This window comes from Populus alba, chromosome 17 (assembly GCF_005239225.2).
Source record: "Populus alba chromosome 17, ASM523922v2, whole genome shotgun sequence".
NCBI classification, from domain to species: Eukaryota; Viridiplantae; Streptophyta; class Magnoliopsida; order Malpighiales; family Salicaceae; genus Populus; species Populus alba.
In genome coordinates this window covers 12,659,560-12,680,929 of record NC_133300.1, presented here as the reverse complement: position 1 = coordinate 12,680,929, position 21,370 = coordinate 12,659,560, and the positions used below count along the sequence as shown (strand labels likewise).

Sequence of the window (21,370 nt, the reverse complement as noted above, 5' to 3'; positions counted from 1 at the left end):
GTAAATATTCTCTCTTTGCAAGCCTCAATGGCCTCTAACTTACAAGGCCGCTATTACGTATATACACGCATTTTATAGTGTCAATTCCTAATGGTAATTCAAAAGTATTTTAAATGTGTCTATAATGAAATGAAATCCTTCAAACACATGAAACACGTCCCCTGTATAGTCCTGATCGAAGAACTGCAACGTGTGGAACAGTGCGACCTTTCTTGTCGTTGTGCTCTGAATAAGACTTTCATAGGGGAATTTACTGCTAACTCCCCACTTTTGGCCTGATTTTTCATCGCGGATTAGAATAATTATCTAATGTTAATGTCAAGCAAGCACACCATACTGAAAAATCAAGCTGAAACTTTGCAAACAAAGCGGAAACGTAAACCAGATAAATTTTCACATATTTTCGTACGCATAAGTCCTGTCAACGGTAGTTTGTTGTTACTAGACTAGCACCTGCTCATAAACCCATGATTAGAAAGTCATGTTTTCTGAAAGATAATAATTAAAATATAGGACTATACTCTCTTAGCAGATTCATGAACATTCATTGATTTCATGTTGCAAATGTTTTCCCCGTACTCACGGGGTGTCTGGAATCGTAGTTTGCTTTTTAAAATAGTTTTTTATATTAAAATATAATCAAACATAATCAGAAACTGTATCATATCATCTTCTTAGAGATGAGAGGGGACCAGACTTCTAATAATGACATTAAATTTGGTTGGTCTTAAATCCCTTTCCCAGGCTGTCGAAATATAACAGGTAAACTAAATCCTTAGCTTTGGTCTGATATAGGGGCGGTGGGGATCCCTCTGAATACATGTTGTGGTAGTGGAAGTAATGGGTTCAACCCATCTTTATACCCTTTTTTTTCAAAAATAAAATAAAATCATGAAATGAAATATCTATTGATAAATGGAGTACAATTTATGCATTATCTACCGTCAATTACACTTTTTTTTTCGAAGATTATGAATCATGTACCATCCACCATCACGTACTTTAACGATTCATGTGACATTTATAATTCTTAAACCTTGTTGTTTTGATAGAATAAAGAAGTTAGAGTAATCATGATTTTTGAGGTAAAATAGGAATCTTTCTTAGAAGCCACATAATTCCCAAATAACTAATTAATAATGTTCAATAATTAATTAATTAAAACTAACACTAATATACCTGCATGTCAGATTAATTTCTTTTTAGCATAAAAAAATAGTTTCATATATTGCTATGTGTTTTTTAATAAAAAATTTATAAATTTAAAATATGATGTATATTAGATGATATTTTTTTAAAATATATATTAATAAAATGATATATTAGATGATATTTTTTTAAATTTAATATTAAAAATTAATTTAAATGATATTTTAAAATATATATTAATTTATATTAGATGATATTTTTTTTAAATCCTATATATAGGAGCAATCCTACTATCTTACTAAACTAATTACATGTGATATGACGTAGGTACTAGACTTGTATATAGTTTTAATTTAAATTGGTTTTGATAATGATTTAATTAAATCTAAATAATTTCATGAGTTATTATATATAATTTAATTAACTTAGTTAAACTTGATTAGATTAAAATAAAAAATAAAATGAACAATAAAAATAATAGACATGGATTAACTTGAAGACCATTCACATATATATATATATATATAGGCTATTTTGTATAGTTATTAAATTACTTGTTCTGGGTTGATCCAATTACTAGACCGGGTTTCATGAGTCAACTTTAATTAACACGGAAAATAAAAAAAAAATTAAAATTTTAATATTTTATATAAAAAAAATTAAAAAAAATCCATATAAATATAACCTACACATATTTTAAATAATAAAATATTTTTAAAACTTTATTCAAGTCTAGGTACCTGCGCTATATAACATGCACAACAACTATCAATAATAAAACAGTCAAAGAGTTAGGTTTTTTTTTTTTTTTAAGATTAGTTGTTATCAAAATAAGGGGAGATCTGACTTATTTAGTGTAAACGACACTAATAAAGTTTATTAAATGTATTTAATTATCCATAATGCTTCCTCTTTCGCCTCGCCTATTATATAAAAAGAAATTACACGAAGATGTAGACATGTAGGTTGATAATAATAATTGCCAATATATTTTTCTTAATTGCAATATATGACAAATTTTATACACAGAATAAAAAGATAATCCATCTTCATTGTATTCTCTACATGGATAATATCTAATTTTGGTCTTGCGGTACAATGCTAGTCAAATTATATATTTTTTTAATATAATAAAAAAATATATAGGTAAAAAAATTTATTTAATGCTGTTATAAAATAAGATTGGTAAGTTAATCTTAAGACTTATTAATTTCACACCTTATTTAATTCAAATTTAAAATTAAAATTATGTAAGAATTCACCCAACATGACTTAATTAATTTGAAATATTCAAAGCAACACAGCTTTTATATATATACTAGCCTTGGTACCCGCGCTATGCCGCGGGTTATTTTTTTTTGTATAAAAATATAAAAAAAAAAAAACAAAAATTTAAAAATCTTGGGTTTTTTTGCAAGGCCATACCCAAGAATCTTGGGTTTGGCTGCAACGCCTGACCTAAAAATAATATTTATAATATTAATAATAAAATTAAACTTGCATGACCCAAGTTTAAGTGAGCCTAATTGCAACACCGGACTCAAGAATTTTGGATGTGGGTCTGGCTATAAAGTCGTGTTATAAAAGTGTGATAATTAAATAAACTAATTAAAAAAAATAAAGAAAAAAAATCAACAGAAAGGAAAAAACTAATGAAGAAAAAGAAAAAAAATGAATTAATTGGGTTAACCCTTTAAACCAGGTTATCCCGTAAAACCTGAGATTCGCGTAATGAAAGTTTGATAACTAAATAGAAAAAAAAATGACGGGTTTACCCAGAATTAATTGGGTTAACCCATCAAACCAAGTTAACCTGTCAAGCTCAGGATACGTATCATGAAAGTATGAAAGTCTGATAATTAAATAGAAAGAAAATTAATTTTAACAAACTAAACTAAATGAAAAAAATAACTCGTCAAATCAGGTCAACCCATCAAACTCGAGATCCGTATCATGAAAATCTGATAACTAAATAAAAAAATTTAACATTAACAAACTAAATCAAACATAAAAATTCATTAAAAAAAATTAAATTCTATTTAGTTATCAAACTTTCATGACGCAAATCCCAGGTTTTACGGGATAACCTGGTTTAAAGGGTTAACCCAATTAATTTAATTTCTTTTTCTTTTTCTTTATTAGTTTTTCTCTTTTAGTTGATTTTTTTTCTTTGTTTTTTTTAATTAATGGTTTGGCTGCAACGCCTGACCTAAGAGTAATATTTATAATATTAATAATAAAATTAAACTTGCATGACCCAAGTTTAAGTAGGGGTGGCTGCAATACCAGATCCAATAGTCTTGGATGTAGGTCTGGCTGCAAGGTCGAGTCATATAAGTGTGATAACTAAATAGATTGATTAAAAAGAAAAAAAAGAAAAAAAAAACTAACAGAAAAAAAAAAACTAATGAAGAAAAAGAAAAAAAAAATGAATTAACTGGATTAACCCGTCAAATCTAGAATTCGCATCATGAAAGTTTGATAACTAAATAAATGAAAAAATTAACGGGTTTACCTAAAGTTAACTGGGTCAACACATCAAACCAAGTTAACCCGTCAAGCCAGGATACATGTTATGAAAGTTTGATAATTAAATAGAAAAAATTTAATACCAACAAACTAAATCAAACAAAAAAAAATTCATTAAAAAAACAAAAAAAAATTAAAAACGAAAAAAAATAAGACAGTTAAATAATATAATATAATATAATAATAATATATTAATAATGAGTAAAGTGAGGCGTGAAAAAAAAAACACTTTCATTCACTGATGCTTAGGAATAATATAATATAATATAATAATATATTAATAATGAGTATAGTGAGGCGTGAAAAAAAAAGAAAAAAAAAAAACACTTTCATTCACTGATGCATAAGAGGGGTGGGGAAAGTCTGAACCTGGAATTCGCGTTATGAAAATTTGATAACTAAATAGAAAAAAAAATCGACAGGTTAAAAAAAAAAATTAAGAAACTAAACTAAACAAAAACAAAATTGATTAAAAAGGAAGAAAAAAAATTCTGAATCAACTGAGTTAATTCATCAAATGAGGTTAACCCGTCAAACCTGGAATTCGCGTCATGAAAGTCTGGTAACTAAATAAAAAAAATCAACAGGTTAAAAAAAAAAAATTAAGAAACTAAACTAAACAAAAAAAATTGAGTAAAAAGGAAAAAAAACAAAAAAATTTATGGGTTAACCCGTCGAACCTAAGATTCTTGTCATAAAAGTTTGATAATTAAATAAATTTTTTTTTTTCACATCAACAAACTAAATTAAACAAAAGAAAATTCATTAAAAAAAAAAAAAACACAAAGAAAAAAGAAAAAAAACCCATAAAGGCATAAAAAACAGGAAAAAAAATAAAAACAGGAAAAAAAAAATTTTTTTTTAAAAAAAGGTTAAGAGTTTCACTGTGCACTGTGTGCACAGTGAAACACTGTTTCACCGATATATTACAGAACCAATCTTCACTTTTCAACCTCTGTACCGAGATATTACAGAACCAATCTTCACTTTTCAATTTCTGTAATAGATATAATATAATAATAACTATGTGGAAAACACTAAAAGGTTATGAGGGGAACGGATAAAACAAAAACAAAAGGTTGCGACAGTGCTGGAAGGCAAAAACCTTAGAAATCTAATGGTATAAAAATAGATGAAAACTGCTTCAGAGCCCATCACGTGACTCTCACGATGGAGAGAAAACGACGACATCTTTTCATTCCACCCCTGTACTCAGCCCCATGGGATCCCCACCTCATTCTCACTCCTCTGTTGGCCGCCACTCACGTGAATCCTCTTCAAGCCGGTTTTCTGGGTCGTTGAAACCTGGATCGCACAAGATCTCACCAAATGATGCGTCTACAGGGGGTCTAAAGGGACAAAAGCAGTGGAAGGAGTGTGATGCTATCGAAGAAGGACTTCTTGATGATGAAGAGCGTCGAAAGGGTCTCCCTCGTAAATGCTATTTCCTAGCTTTTGTTCTTGGATTCTTAATCTTGTTCTCGTTTTTTTTCTTTGATTCTTTGGGGGGCAAGCAAGCATCAGCAACCCGAGATCACAATGAAGGTATATTATATTTTAATTTCTTCTCACAAAAATTATTACAATTGAGGAAATTGGTTGGCTTTAATTGGTTTATTCTCTTGCAGAGTGTTACATTTGAGCAATTTAGAATCCAAGCTGGTTCTGATTCAACAGGAGTGGCAACTGATATGATCTCTGTGAACTCCACTGTGAGAATGACCTATCGCAACAAAGGAACATTTTTCGGAGTCCATGTGACCTCAACACCTATGGATCTATCATACTCTGAAATCACTTTAGTACCAGGAAGCGTAAGCCAACTGAAATCTTGCTTTTCCTATATTAGTTCAAAAGAAATGAAGACATTTCTGAAAGTTCTCTAATTTGGTGATTTGGGTATTGCAGATCAAGAAGTTCTACCAGTCAAGGAAGAGCCAGAGGTCGGTAGCAATATCTCTTATCAGCGATAAAATTAACAATTATCAAAAAAGAATAATTAACGAAATGGCTATTTCCTTTGGCAAAGCAGATTGCAAGCAACAGGTAATTAATTACTCATGTATTCTGCAGTGGGTGAGAACACATCCGCAAAGAACCAACTCCCTCACCAGGTTTTCAGCGTCTCAATTGACACCAATCGACGAAGTGGTTCCGAGTGGTTTGATGATGATGGCCGCCCCAAACGAACTGGTAACTTTACTCTTCTTTATTTAATATTCTGGACAACTCTGATAGAAAAAGAAAAAATATTAGCCATATGGTCGTGTATTTTATCATGAGTCTTTCTTTTGTTGTTTCTCTAAACAGGAACTGTGTGGACTGCAAGTGCTCACATCATAACAGCTGTTATAGGGTCCGGAGTTCTCTCCTTGGCTTGGGCTATTGGTCAGCTTGGATGGATTACTGGACAGCTGTGATGCTTTTGTTCTCGCTCGTCACTTGCTATACTTCGACTCTGCTATAGAGGTCGGAGCTGAGAGATGCATGATTCGCCTGGATAAGCAAGAAAAGAAGAAGCTACCTGGCCTGGGGGAGGTGCTTGCTGCTGTTGCTGGTTTATCATGAGGATGGTGGTGCACGGTGGAGCTGCTGGTGATACACTGCAGCCACTGGAGAAGGCAGAAAAACAACGGTGGATGTTGATTGCTAATGTGGTTTTTGGCTGGGGAAGAGGAGAGGTGACAATGAAAACCGAACAGCATGTATGTATAATGATGCCAACACCACCAAAAAGATTGGTCAGCTTTACTTTATGTAAATAAAACCTGAAAGCATTTAATGCAGCATTAAAAAGACACTGTAATCAGTCGTTTCTTTCAGTCTGATTTTTCAAAGCATTTAAGACATTGTAATTATAATGTCGTTTTTTTCAAACTTGTTCAGTGATAATATATTTTATGGAAAAGTAAGCAAGATATTCAACTGCAGAGAAGAAAACCGTGGGGAAAGCTACACTACTTTCCCCACGCGTTTTAGAGTTCTTTAATATAAGTATCTTTTTTAAATTAAACAATCTAAAAGATGAAGAATGAAAAAAAAAAAAAAAAAAGGCTCGGCTCCCCGGTCGCTGTCTGAATGGGTCTGGCCTTTATTTAATTTAATTTTTTGTCTGTGTTGATGTCCGTGCCAAATAAAAGCAAACGGCAGAAACGGACCTTTCTTCTTTATTTTGTTTTTAAATGATCCTAATTTCCACATGTGTGATCGAAGGACATCTGGTGTAATAGTGGTGTAATAGTTTAACTGATTATTTTTAAAAAATTATTAGTTTTATATAAATTTTAAAATTATAAAAAATTTTATATAATTATTAATTTTAAAACTTATAAAATTAATTAAAATACATACAAACGGATTCTAATACACATATTAAGTTAAAAAAAAAAAAAAAAAAACACCTCGGATGTCGATTGATGGCAAGAAGGAGCGGAGGCAAATTTTATTCGAGTCGCACTCGTGATTAGCACTAAAAAACAAGAATACAGAAGCAGAGGCAAAATGCAAAATGCAAAATGCCACATGACAAATGAGAACAAGCATACGGACCCAGAATGTGGAAAATGTGGGCATTTGCCCACAGTTATAAAAAAAAAAATTCAAATCATGCGAAATCGATGATGGTTTCAACATATGGAAGAATTAGGAAAAAATTAAAATATATGTTTTTTTTTTAAAATGAGTGTTGTGATGTCGTGATCAAATAAATTAATTATCCTAACTTAAAACACAACACACAAGATAATATAGAGCAAGTAAGGGGTCAATTCCATGAGGAAGGTTCAAGTAAGATTTTTATGATGTATGATATGCATTTGAAGGAGATTGTGAAGTTATCTATGCTAAAGCAAAAGAAAATTGAAAACTATCAAGCAAAATTAAATAAAATCAAAAAATAATCAAGAGAATAAACAGTAGTTACAAGTAAACGTCCACCTATAGAAATTAGAACTAATTATGGAAACAAAACATCAATTTATATTCTGAATTTTTATCTCTTCTTAACATTGGTTAGTTAAGGGATCCACTATATAATTAATCCTAGCCATCAAACAACTATAATGTCTGGACTAGTAATTTAATTCAATGGCAGCCTTAAAAACTAGATAAGTTGATTAATCAAGAAAACATAACTGTCCGCAGTCTATGTTTTATTTGATTGAATGTTCTCCCTAAAATTAATAACGTAGATCCGCCACAATTATTAAACTAAGTTGCTTCACAAGTTCGTATACCATAACTCCAGTTTTGATATCAAACTTAGCAATAAATTGTCTACAATAATAACTTAGAGTCCGCTCTAGAAATTAAAATAAACAATCATAGAAAAAATAAGCATAGAAGAATAAACATATTCATCGTATAAACTAAAAAGAAAAGGTAAAATAAATCTCACAGTTCAAGAAATCCAAAGGTTTTCGTGTCCTTGCAACCAAGAAAAAGAGTTTAGCCTTACATGTTTGTTGAACAACTAATCAAAAAGGAGGAATGCATGATTTCAGGTTTCTTAGAGGAAGGGATGCTTTTCTTTTCTTGGTTGGCTGCCCCCCTTCTCTTCTCTTATTCTTTTAATATCTTAGGAAATCCTAGTCTCTATTTTACAACATGATCCTCCCTTAAGTAGACAATTTACATTTTAGTATTTCAATAACTATTTTCCTAAAAAATAAAAAATAGCCTTGCATGAAATCTTCAAACTTTGACTTAGAGGAGCTAAATTTCTGAAATAAAACTTGGATGTCGGTTTAGATGCTTCGGAACGTAATTTGGACTCGTTTCTTCACGAAACTTGTTTGCTGGCAGAATTCAGTTACCATCTTTGAAAAATCATATCTCACTCATATGACATATTTTTTGGCCAAAATCTGGATCATTGATATTTAGTTGAGTCATGAATACAAAACAATTAAGTTTGCATTAATTGGACTTTTGTAGCTCCAGATATTCAAGTCGGAATGGCCAAAGGTCAACACTGGCAGATTGCAAGATTTGACTTTGAAGGCTGTGATTTCCATACTCTTTTTTATTTTATTTTCTTGCCTTTCGATGCCCATAAAGGCATGGATGTTAGCTTTTTAATGTCACTGAAATCACTTTATTTCGACCTCTAAAGCTCACGCTCTGCACTAAACATCAACTGAAGATCAAATCTATCAATTATCTTCAATTTACTTCTTTTTGCATCTTTCACCCAAAAGTGCATTCAAAATATAAAACAAAGAATAACAAGGCATTTTATATATAAAACATAGGCAAAACACTAGATAAATATGGGTGAAACTATCGAATAATATAATTGCATCAAAGAGAAAATAATTTTGATGAATTATAATTGAAATGAGAAATAAAAGTTAAGAAAGGACTGCACAAAAAAGTATTGGTGTAAACTCCAATTAAAAATCGATAATATTACCGTGAAGCTATAGTAAGTTTGTAAATAAAAAAATAATGAAAAATAAATATAAATATATTATAGAATAAGAAAATAGTTCCGAGAACTTAGTAATCTAACTGATATGGTTTGTAGCAATGATTGAATACGAAAATTTGAATGTTGATCTAAAATCACCTACTAACCAACTTTATGCTATTACAATTCTCAATCCGATCGTCAGATTATGATGAAATTTTATAAGCAGCCTCTTAACACATTATTCTATCTTAACTCATTAATGACATTTTCATAAATAAGCTTTGAAAACAAGAAATTCAGCTTCTTCTTCTCCTTTAAACTGTTAGCCAGTGCTAAAAATAATTATAAGAGAAAACAATTACAAGTTTTCTCACTAAAACCATGGAAAGAAACTAAGATTTAAGGCAAAATAGATGAGAGAGTGAGTATTGAACACATCTAACTCAAGAATTAAAGAGAAAATCAAGTGAGGGGAATGAAGTAGAGAGAGGAAACTCATTGTTTAAGTAAATATTAAGAAGACCAGAAAACTTTGATTGGTTAACATTCGAAGTTCATATCATTATCAGGTAAGACATTATAAACTTGATTGTACAAGTTTAAGTAAATATTAACAAAATTAATGCGAAATTCTTAAATTTTAAATTAGATTCCTTAAATGTTAAATTGGAAAAAAAGTGAAATTGTGAAAATATGATGTTCTTGGTATGAAATAGGATGTAAATGTTAGTTTAATATGTCTTGCAACCAATCAATCGATTACAAGTGACATTATTATATTCATTTAAATACATATTTATTATCAATAAAAGCTTAATTTATCTTTAATATTTATATAATATTAGATTAATAAATGTAATATTTGATTTATGAATATAGAGTAAATATAAAGTTTGTAAAGCAAAAAAAATTTGCAAAGGAAATTATAGAGTTATTATAACTATGAGATTCCTATTACATTAAAGCATTGTTTCTAAAATGTTCTTAGTCAATTCTCTTTTAAATATTGGATATTTATTAGAGCCGTAAAGATTGATACATATTTTGTTCTTTATTTTATGAAATGAATCATTTGTTCTCATAATCTGAGAAATAAGAGATATCTATAACTAATATGTAGGTGTTTGTCATAAAAAATATACACTGAACTAACCTGCATCAGAATTTCATATGGAAAGATCAACTGTGTTTATGGGAAGGCTCATACGACGATTATGTAAGTGATTCTTAGACTTGAGAACACTAAGTTATCTTATATAGAGAATGTTATGTTTTTAATCCTGTTACATGTTATCTTAATCCAGATAACGAAGGGACAAACATTGGATATAATATGAACTATATGAAGGTATTTAAGTAATCAAGAGAGGATTCATCTTCCTAGATGGATTAGAAAAAATATTTCATAAATGAACTATATGAAGGTATCATGAATTGATAAAACATTTATTTTTTAAAATAAAAGGCACTAAGATTTAATTTTTAGATTAAGCAATTTATTTATTTTAAAATCAATAGTTGACTTGTCAAGATTTTTTAGATTAGTCACCAAAGCTTTGTCTACCTTAATTAGGTCATCAACTCTTTAATTAAGTTAATTCCTGAATTAAGTTTCAGTCACCAGGTTTTTATGTCGCAAAAGCATAACACACTCTTTCGTTACATTAAACTAGATTATTTGTGAATTGCATATAATTCCAAAACAAAATTTGCTTCCATCAAGGAGGAAAATATGTATGAAAACTTGAAAGGGGAGCTCAACAGGTTATATCTTGAGTTTATTTCTCAATAGTCACGAGTTCGAGTCCTATTAGGGCCACTGAAGACTTACATGATCGTTAACTTTAAAGCCTGGAAGATTAGTCAAGATATACACAAATTGATCCAGACACTCACATTAATTAGAAAAACAAAATGAGTTTGAAACGTAATCGAGTATATCTACTTGTTGGAAGTGCCTTATTATCTCTAAGAGAGAGTTGAAGTACCCAATATCAATCACGACAACAACACCAAGCCGCACTACAGTCGATAAGACCACCATCTCAAATCCAAATCGCTGATAAGTTCCAGAAATCTTCATGTAACATAAGGATGGAAGCATAATAGAAGCTGTCATACTTAAAAATGCTCGGACCAGCGACATAAGATCACCAAAGAAAGGGAGAGAGAGGACTACAATGACATTGCTGATCACCAAAGCCGTACCAATGAAGAGGCTAAATGGCCTTTTCTTGCCCTTCATTGGAAGCCAACTTTTAATAGCTTTTATAATTGGAATGATCATCAGGGCATACTTTGTTATGGCACTGACCAGTATGGTTGTCAGTCTTGAGCTTAGGTCTTCGGTTGGAAGGTTTAATGTGATGTATATTGTCAGTCTCCGACCAGCGACATGAGATCACCAAACACGTCCCCTGTATAGTCCTGATCAAAGAACTGCAACGTGTGGATATTCATTGTGACCAAGCTGTTAAAATCATGATTTAACAAGTTAATATATGCTGAACATGCAGAATCGCTTTAAAAACTTGAAAATTAATAAAATCAGGTTGAGATCGAGTGAAATCGGAAAAATCAGAAAAAATCACGATTTTGATAACAATTTTACGATTTCACTCTCATAGGTATACTTTGATCTTCTAACGCATCTTTAAACATCTCAATGCTTCTGCTGCTCCTGCCCGCACCCGAAAACAAAGATAAAAAGTGAACCAGGAAACGCGAAACTGCATTAGTGAGCTTAACTCGGGCAAAAAGGAAAGAAGGGCACCTTTGAGCACACAACCGCTAAAGTGAAGGTTTCAAGTCTCCAAACCAGCTAGGAGAGAATAGATGTGTGAAGTAGTTGATTTGCATTTTAGATCTTGGAATCAATGAGTGAAGAAGTCAGTTGTTCTGAGCGATCCTGAAACAGGGAAGAAAGAGCTCGGTATAGAGTTGGGTGAAGTGAACTTTTAGCATTTCGAAAAGGGAGCATGAAGGAGATTGAATGAGAGAAGGGATCGGGTGGAGGAGAAACTAGAGAAATTTCCAATATTCGTTCATGAGGAATAAAGGATGAAATTTCCAGTATTTTGTATCCTCTCCCTGATGCTGTTTGTTTTGGGTTAATGAAAGGTAAGGAAGATGACGATGTTAATATCATGATCTAATTATTATATATAGCTAAAAGAATCAGTGTTTTACTGTGGACTGCACTGTGCAATCCACAGTAAATCACTTATCATTGCTATTTTACGATTTTTTTATTTATTTATTTTTTCTTTGTTTTTTTCTTCATTTTTTCTTTGTTTTTTTTTAATGGATATTTTTTTTTGTTAATGTTAAACTTTTTTGTATCTCAAACTTTTATAACACGTATTCCGGGTTTAACGGGTCAACCCAGATTTTTTTTTTATGGTTTTTCTTTTTAATTAATTTTTTTATTTAATTAATTATGGGTTAACCTGGTTTCATAGGTTAACCAAATTAATTATGGGTTAACCCGTCAATTTTTTTTCTATGCAGTTATCAAACTTTCATAACGCGAATCTCAGGTTTGACGGGTTAACTTAGTTTGAAGGTTAACCCAATTAATTCAGATTTTTTTTTTTTACTTTTTGCTTTTCTTTCTTTTTTCTTTTTTTATTTGTTTTTTTAATGGATATTTTAAAAAAAAACAATTTTGTTAATGTTAAATTTTTTTTTCTATCTCAAACTTTTATAACACGCATTCCAGGTTTAACGGGTTAACTCAATTTTTTTTTCTGGTTTTTTCTTTTTAATTAATTTTTTTATTTCCACAATAAAACACTGATTTCTTAGGCCTTTTTTTTTTTAAGTTGTCTTAGTTTTTTTAGCTGTTTTTTTTATGTTTTTTGGGATTTTTATTTTTTTTACTTCTTCCTTTGTTTTTTTTTTTAACAATTTTTTTTTAATTTAGTTTATTAATATTTCATTTTTTTATTTAGTTGTCAGATTTTTATGACACGTTTACTGGATTTAACGGGTTAACTTGGTTTGACAAGTTAAAATAGAATTTTTTTTTTTTTTGCTTTTTATTCTTTTTAATTAATTTTTTTCATTTAGTTTGGTTTGTTAATGTTAAATTTCTTTATATTTAGTTATTAGACTTTCATGACACATATCCCAAGTTTCACGGGTTAACCTGGTTTCACGGGTGAACCCAGTTAATTCCGAGTTGACCCGTCAATTTTTATTATTATTATTTTCATAAATATTTTTTTTAATTTAGTTTGTTAATGTTATATTTTTTTTTATTTAGTTATCAAACTTTCATGACATATATCCTGGGTTTAACGTGTTAGCATTATTTGACGAGTTAACCCGGATTTTTTTTTCTTTTTAATTAATTAATTTTTTTTTAGTTTAGTTTGTTAATGTTCACTTTTTATTTTATTTAGTTACCACACATTCATGACACCGATCCCGGGTTAACTTGGTTTGACAAGTTAACCTGAATTTTTTTTTGTCTTTTTTCTTTTCTTTTTCTAATTGTTTTTCTGTTTAGTTTAGTTTGTTAATATTAAATTTATTTATATTTAGTTTTTTTTCTTTCTTTTTTTTTTTCTAATTAATTTAGTTTATTAATATTAAATTTTTTTCTAAGTAGTTTTTGGCTGATACCTTTAGTTTTTTTTTTTTTATGCCTTTGACTGTAGACTGCACAGTGTAGTTCATAGTGAAAAGGCTGATGCCTTTTGTTTTTTTTTTTAAATTAATTTTTTTCATTTAATTTAAATTGTTAATGTTAAATTTTTTTCTATTTAGTTATCAAACTTTCATTACACGGATTCCGAGTTTGACATGTTAACCTGGTTTGACGAGTTAGCCCAGTTAATTATGGGTTAACCCATTAATTTTTTTTTTTAATTATTAAACTTTCATGATACGAATTCAAGGTACGATGGGTTAACCTGATTTGAAGAGTTAACCCAATTAATTCATTTTTTTTTCTTTTTTCTCATTAGTTTTTTTTCTTCCTGTTGGTTTTTTTTTAACTAATCTATTTAAGTATCACACTTTTATGACACGACCTTACACCCAGACCCACGTCCAATGCTATTGGATCTGGTATTGTAGTCCAGACACTTTTATGCTAAGGGTTAACCCAAGTTTAATGTTATTATTAATATTATAAACATTACTATTGGATCAAGCGATGTAACCAAAACTGAAACTCTTGGGTATAACTTTACAAAAAAACCTAACACTTTTAGATCTTGGCTATTTTTAAAATGCAAAAAATAATTGACCCGCGGCATCGCGCGGGGTATATAACTAGTTTTTTCCTATTTATCCTCTCCTCTGTCGTTGTTTCTTGGTTTATTTTTCTTTGGTTCCCCCCATTTGAATTCCCCAGGGCCCAGTGTCCACCCTTTCTTTGTAGGAGAGAAAATCTGGAATTAATGAGGTATTGAATAATTTCTGGGACTTGATTCCTGGAGATAGAATTGGGAGATTAGAACCTAGGTTTATTTTGCTGGGATTTGGGGTTTGATTTGGATCCTAGACTCGGTTGAATCGAGTGGACAAAATCAAACCAAAAACATGCTTTGAATGGGCTGAATTGAATTAGTTCAATTTAATTGAACTGAATTAATTGAAATGAAACAAATGGGACTAAAATGAAATTACAACTAAGATAATTGATCCTCAGAATGTTTCCTACTTTTAATTACATTCCATGGCTTTTGAGTTTTTCAATTCCATTCAATTGAGATATTTAATCTTATAATTTCTTTCAATTTATATCCTAAAATGTATCAATTCATCTTTCTAATTTTAAATTTAACTTGACTCATTTTTTATGTTATTTTTTAATTAGATTTTTTTATGTTTTTACGATCTTTCCCAAGCTGTCGGAATATAACAGGTAAACTTATGTGGCTATTTGGTATTGTGGCTGCGGGTGAGGTTCACCCGTAACCATAATTTTTTCCGTTTGGTAACATTCCCACCACAATTTTTCAATGGTGGGTCCCACAATTAACTGTGGTGCAACCACAGGTATCAAGAAGCAGCTCTCGGCTACTTCTTGTAATGGGAAAACGGATGAACATGGCTTTACTGTTCACCCATTTTCTTCTATGAATAGTAAAATTGATCTGGCCGGACCAGTCTGGTTCAAAGCTAAAAATGCATTGAACCGGGTTCGACCCAAGAAAATAAATTTTTTTTATTTAATTGTGTTTTATTCAAAAAACTAGTATTAAACATTATTCAATGACTACATAAATTAGACGGAGATCGCTTGATGACGCTGCATTTACAGAATTTGATTGCAATCTTAATTTCATACGTGATGGAATTGTAGATAATGTAATAGAATAATAAAAAATATTTTATATAAAGTATGATTTATTTTATGATGTAATAGCAATAGTTAAATCCACAATATTTAAATTAAAAACCATCAATATTAATATATATTTTTTAAAATTATTTTATAATCTCAATTTCAAAAACATTCTTAACCAAACACATTAAAACTATTTTTTCTTCAACCTCAATTTCAACCACAGTTTTAACTAAATATTTATTTTTTCAAACCAACCTCAACTAAAAATATTTTTTATAAAACAATTTTTTTCTAACTACAATCATAACAGTTATAGCAATACCAAACACATTCTATATCGTTAGCTTTGGCCTGATGCAGGGGCGATGGGGATGCCTCTAAATATATGTGGTGGTAATGGAAGTAATGGGTTCAACCCATCTTTATACCCTTTTTTGTCAAAAATAAAATAAAATCATGAAATGGAATATCCATTGATAAATGGAGTACAATTTATGCATCATCTACCGTCGAATACTCTTTTTTTTCCGAAGGTTATGAATCACGTACCGTCCACCAGTGACAAAATCATTGCCTTGAATTTATGGTGTTTAGATAATTTCCAAGTCGCTGAATTAATAAATTCAGGCAATTGTTCAACATGGTGTGTGTGGCTGACTGGTCTATAATATAATCACCAAGCTTCAAGAATAGGTGAGGTCCAAGATTAGCCAGCTAAAGCTAAAAGTGATTATATTATCAACAAGCTCGGTCTCTTGTACTATGATGTTTCACAATCCTCATGAATTAAGGGTTTTTTTAAGTGTGGGATAACCATATTTTCATGTCAATATTATTTTTAGAGCTTAAAAAATAAAATAATTGATTGTAAAAAATGTAATAACACCAGTAAAAAAAATCATTTTTGGTGGAGTTTAGGAATCCTCATATCATAAAATTAGTATTTTTTTTTAAGGGATTACAATAAATAAAATAATATACTTAAATTTGAAAAACAATAATGTTTGTTTTTGTTTTGATATGTTAAATACTCTTAGATTTAAAAGTATGTATACTTAGATAATAGAAATTATAAACTCTATACCTGGATGGTTCATGTGACATTTATAATCCTTGAACCTTATTGTTTTGATGGAATAAGGGAATTAAAGAGTCATTTCCTTTTGATAACATTAATAATATATAAATATCTCTTACACAATATTAAAAAAGAAACAAATAACTCTTATAAAATATTAATGACGATGAAAATATGATAGGCTTTTAGAAAGATTTTATACACCTAGGATGTAGGGAAATAAATATCTTTGACATTAATATTTTGTGTTAAAAATCATAAAATTAAATAAACAAAACCATAGTTTTTAAACATGGTCCGGTTCAAGGCCCGAGTTCCGGGTTTTGACTGGGTCATCCAAGTCAATCTCTATTTAAAAAAAAAAACAAAACGATATCGTTTTAGTAAATTGCAATCGGATTTTGTCAGGTCAACCTGCCGGGTTAGTCGGGTCACACTGGGTCATGAATTTTTCTATTTTTTTTTAACCCGTTCCAGTTTTAGCTTTGGATTTCAGGTCGACCCATTGGACTGAATTTCAAAACTATGAACAAAACCTTGAAATGAGCTAGACCTATATTATTTTAGTCTGACATTTTATTAAATTTAAAAAATATAAGTATAAATATAAACCCCATATATCTATTTCGTCTTGGCTCAACCTTTATTCCTTTTTAAAAAAAAAATTAGACTTTTTAACAAAGTTCCGAAAATATTGATTGAAAAGTTCCAAAAACATTGATTCATCTAGTATATATTCATTGTTACAAGCACTAAAAAGATGAATTGAAAGTTTCATAACCGGATGAGGACAAAGTGTAGAAAAAATATATGGGATGGGGGGGAACGAATTTAAGTTTCGGATATGAAAACCAGATCAGTAATAATATATTTAAAAATGTAATGTGTTTATTTTTTAAAATATTTTTTATATTAAAATATTTTTTTAATTTTTAAAAAATTATTTTTTAAATTAATATATTAAAAAATTTTAAAATATCTAAAAAATTAAATTTAATAATAAAAATTAAATTTTTAAAAAATACGATACAATGACATATCAAACCATCAAGGATCAGATAAAAAAATGTGACAAACGTGAACCTATTTTACTTTTGAATAGACGAGTACATGGCACAGCTATTTAAGTTGTTTTCAGAGTACGACAACTTAGCATTTATTATTTTTAAAAGCTTTTTTTATTTTAAAAAAATATTAAATTAATATTATTTTAGTATTTTTTAATTATTTTAATATGTTAACATAATAAAAAAAATCCTAAAAAATTATTTTAATATTTTTTTAAAATATCTATATCACAATACCAAAAACACAATTAAATAATAAAACATGATTTAGCAATTGCTAAAAGTATTTTAACGTGGTTTGGCGAAGTTTGGGTGATAGAAAAGTATATCACAATAAAACATGATTTAGAAAGCCAAGCAGAATTTCTCTTCCTGTGCTAGTAGTGCAATGCGTGATAGAAAAGGAAAGGGAAAAAAAAAAAAAAAAAAACCGTACAGTGACATGACATTGATATGGACTTGACGCATGCAATAAATGTCGATACACGGAGGATGTCTCAATAAATTATGTATTGAACAAATATTGATCGATTGATTGATTAAGAAAGAGAGTCTTGATTGGGTTGATCGTTGTTTAAATGGTTTCCTCTACCATGAATTGTTTGGTTTTGCTTCGCTGTAAGAATTCTGGTTTTTTTATATTTTAAAAGTGAATTTTTTTTTTATTTTAAATTAATATTTATTTGATGTTTTTAAATTATTTTGATATGTTAATATTAAAAATAATTTTTATAAAATATATATATATATATTATTTTAATATATTTTTAAATAAAAAATATTTTAAAAAATAACCAAAACTGTACTTTTAAAAATAAAACAACTCATCACCAGGTATTGTCGTTGTTGATGTGCTGTGATCGATGTGTGAACGCCTTTATTTCAACGCGTGTGTGTTATAGCCAGAGATCTCTTGATATGAAGATTAAATTCAAAGACGCAGCATCTGTTTAGGATAGGAACCCTAAAACGAGTCAATAAAATTTCAAAAAGAAAATACAGAAATATACCACAATTAGACATCTGGCCCCGCAATCACCAACCCCTTTGCTACATTTCACTCTTCTTAAATGTGCTGCCTCACATTTGGTATCACCAAGCCTCAATTTTTATTTTTATTTTTATTTTATTTTATTTTCAAACATAATCAAATTAGCCTTTAGGAGATCCTAACTATATATAAAAAAAAATTACAAACTAGTCTTGTGTATTTACAAATACATTGTAATTAGGACAATTAAAACTAATAATGGATTATTTGGTGTGGTCTAGATCATATCATGTATTTTACAAATACAATTATAATCATAATTTGATCAATCATTCTAAACTTTTGATATACAGTGGCGGAGCCACGTGGGTATAAAAAGGGGTAATTGCCCCCTTAATTTTTTTTAAATGTTTATTATATTAGGATATTAATATAATAATTTGGGGAGGGTTTGATACATAGAAAGTGGAAAGTTATTGTTTAATTATATTTTAATATAATATATAATATATATTTCCAGCTCATTTACTTAAATTTTTTCCTTTTTTTTTACTAATTAACATAGAGGTTTTTTTTTTTTCCTTTTAAGTTGTTGTTGCCTCTTCTTTTTTCTTACGTAAACTTTTTATCGAGTCTAGTAACTTCTTTTCCTTTATGTTTTAGGTAAGATTTTTTTTTTTTTATCTTTTTTATTTATTTCATTATCTAATTTTAATTTTATTTTTTTATAATTAGTTATTAAAGATATTAGAGTTTATGATAATTTAGGGGTTTTAATATGAATGTGTTCAAATATGTTCAAAATAAATGTTTTAATTTTTTAATTTAATCAATTAAATATATTTTTTATTATAAATGAATAAATTAATGTTCATGCAAAATCACTATTTTTTGCATCTCTTGTATTGACAGAGTAGATTATTAAAATTATTTAACTAAAGTCTCTTAGTTCACTATAATTATGGATTAATTATTTAATTGAGGTCTTTTAATTTACAATATACACGTATTAATTGTTATTTTATATCAAATTTATTTGAATTAATTGTTAACGAGATGCTTGGAGTTAGAAGAGGGTATGGATTTAAATCCCATAAGATACATTTTCTCTCTCTTAGTATTTTCTCTTATTTGAAACTAGAGTATAATATTAAAACTTGTTTCACATATTTGACTTAATGAATTTATACAACTTTTATGTGTGTGTAGAAATAATTTAAATGTCTAGAAATGATTAAGTATAATTTAATCAACATAATTATTATATATATAATTGAAATGAGTTTTGATAAATTGATGTGTATTTTGAAATGAATATCATATAAAAGATTTAGAATTATTATGCAACTCAACCGATTTTATTATTGTGTTAATTATTATGAAGACATTAATGATAATAATAAAATCACTAGGTTTATCAATTAAATTAACACGTTACTATAAAAGTATTTCAAATGTAAATCCTTTAAAGATGAATAATCATTCAAAACTTGAAGTTATATAACTCAATTAAGTTAAAAAAAATCATATTGAAAAGTTACAGTATTTATTATTAATTTACCACTGTCTTAATTTGCTCCCTCATAGAAAAAGCTCTGGCTCCGCCACTGTTTATATACGCAACACAAGACTAAAATAGACTTCATCTAAAATAGATAACCATTATATCTAACAAATGTATTCTTAACTTTGTTTTTCAAGAAATAACATAAAGAAAAATATAAGAAACATTTTGAATTAATTACATGCATACTTAATTAATGAACAATGATAGGTTTAATGTCAAATTACAAACCTACTAAAACAATATCAATAATTTACATACATATTTAATATTAGTTTTATTTACATAACAAGAATAGCCATGAAATTATCTTACAAAAGGAATTCAGTAAATCCATATTTACATCATCATTACATAAATAGAAAACCTATAACTAGCATATTGCTTTACTCAAGTCTATGATGAACTTATAGCCAATTTTTATGCAGCATAAGTATACAATTCAACAAATAGCATAAAAAAAAATATAAACATCAATTTATTTTTTTTATTTCATCAATCCAAAATCAACATTTTAAACACAAATGCATAGTCTCTTTCCATATGTTAATTATTTGGTTTCACCCAAATGATCCATTAATAACCTAGCAAATCAGTTGCACTGACGCCACTAGCTTCACTCTAGATAGTTAGTTAATTAAATATTTTCACAGTCAGTCCCACTAACACCACTAGCTCCATTTAGAACAACTAGTCAAATCATATATCCCGACAATCAGTTACATTGACACCACTAGCTTCATTTCAGACAACTAGTTAAATCAATACTTTCTTGATAGGAACATTTTAACAGATAAAAAAGCATTTAAAGAATTTGTAGTGCTAAAATGTATATAACTTTTAAGCAAAAAAAAGTGTTGCGCACCTACTTGGAGCATATGCACAAGTTGTTGCTCCCTGCTATTGTCCTATTTCAACAACTTTCTATGTGCCATGAGGGATACATTTATCATAAACAATTCAATCCATAATAAGAATTTCTTTCCAAATTCTTATTCAACCAATACTCTCAAACCTTTAATAAAGAAAACCCTTAAAATTCCATGCATATGCATACTTCCTAGGTTCATATTCTTTCTCAAAGGTTTAATTGTTAAAACCTTCATTTCAATAGCAATAAAAGAGCAAATACAATAACCCCCCTCTACAAGGAGTTTTTGGTTGACCATAAGTTACCCTAAGGTTTCCCTTTATTGAACCCATTTCATTACAAATAGCACATATCTTATAACATTTAAACACTTAAAACACAACTCCACCCTTTTTCACTTTAGG

The 21,370-nt window shown here is 28.9% G+C and overlaps 1 pseudogene; it reads left to right on the top strand.

Moving 5' to 3' along the window:
- Positions 1-1,073: 1,073 nt before the first annotated feature.
- On the top strand, positions 1,074-6,419 carry LOC118049514 (uncharacterized; annotated as a pseudogene).
- The last annotated feature ends 14,951 nt before the right edge of the window (positions 6,420-21,370 follow it).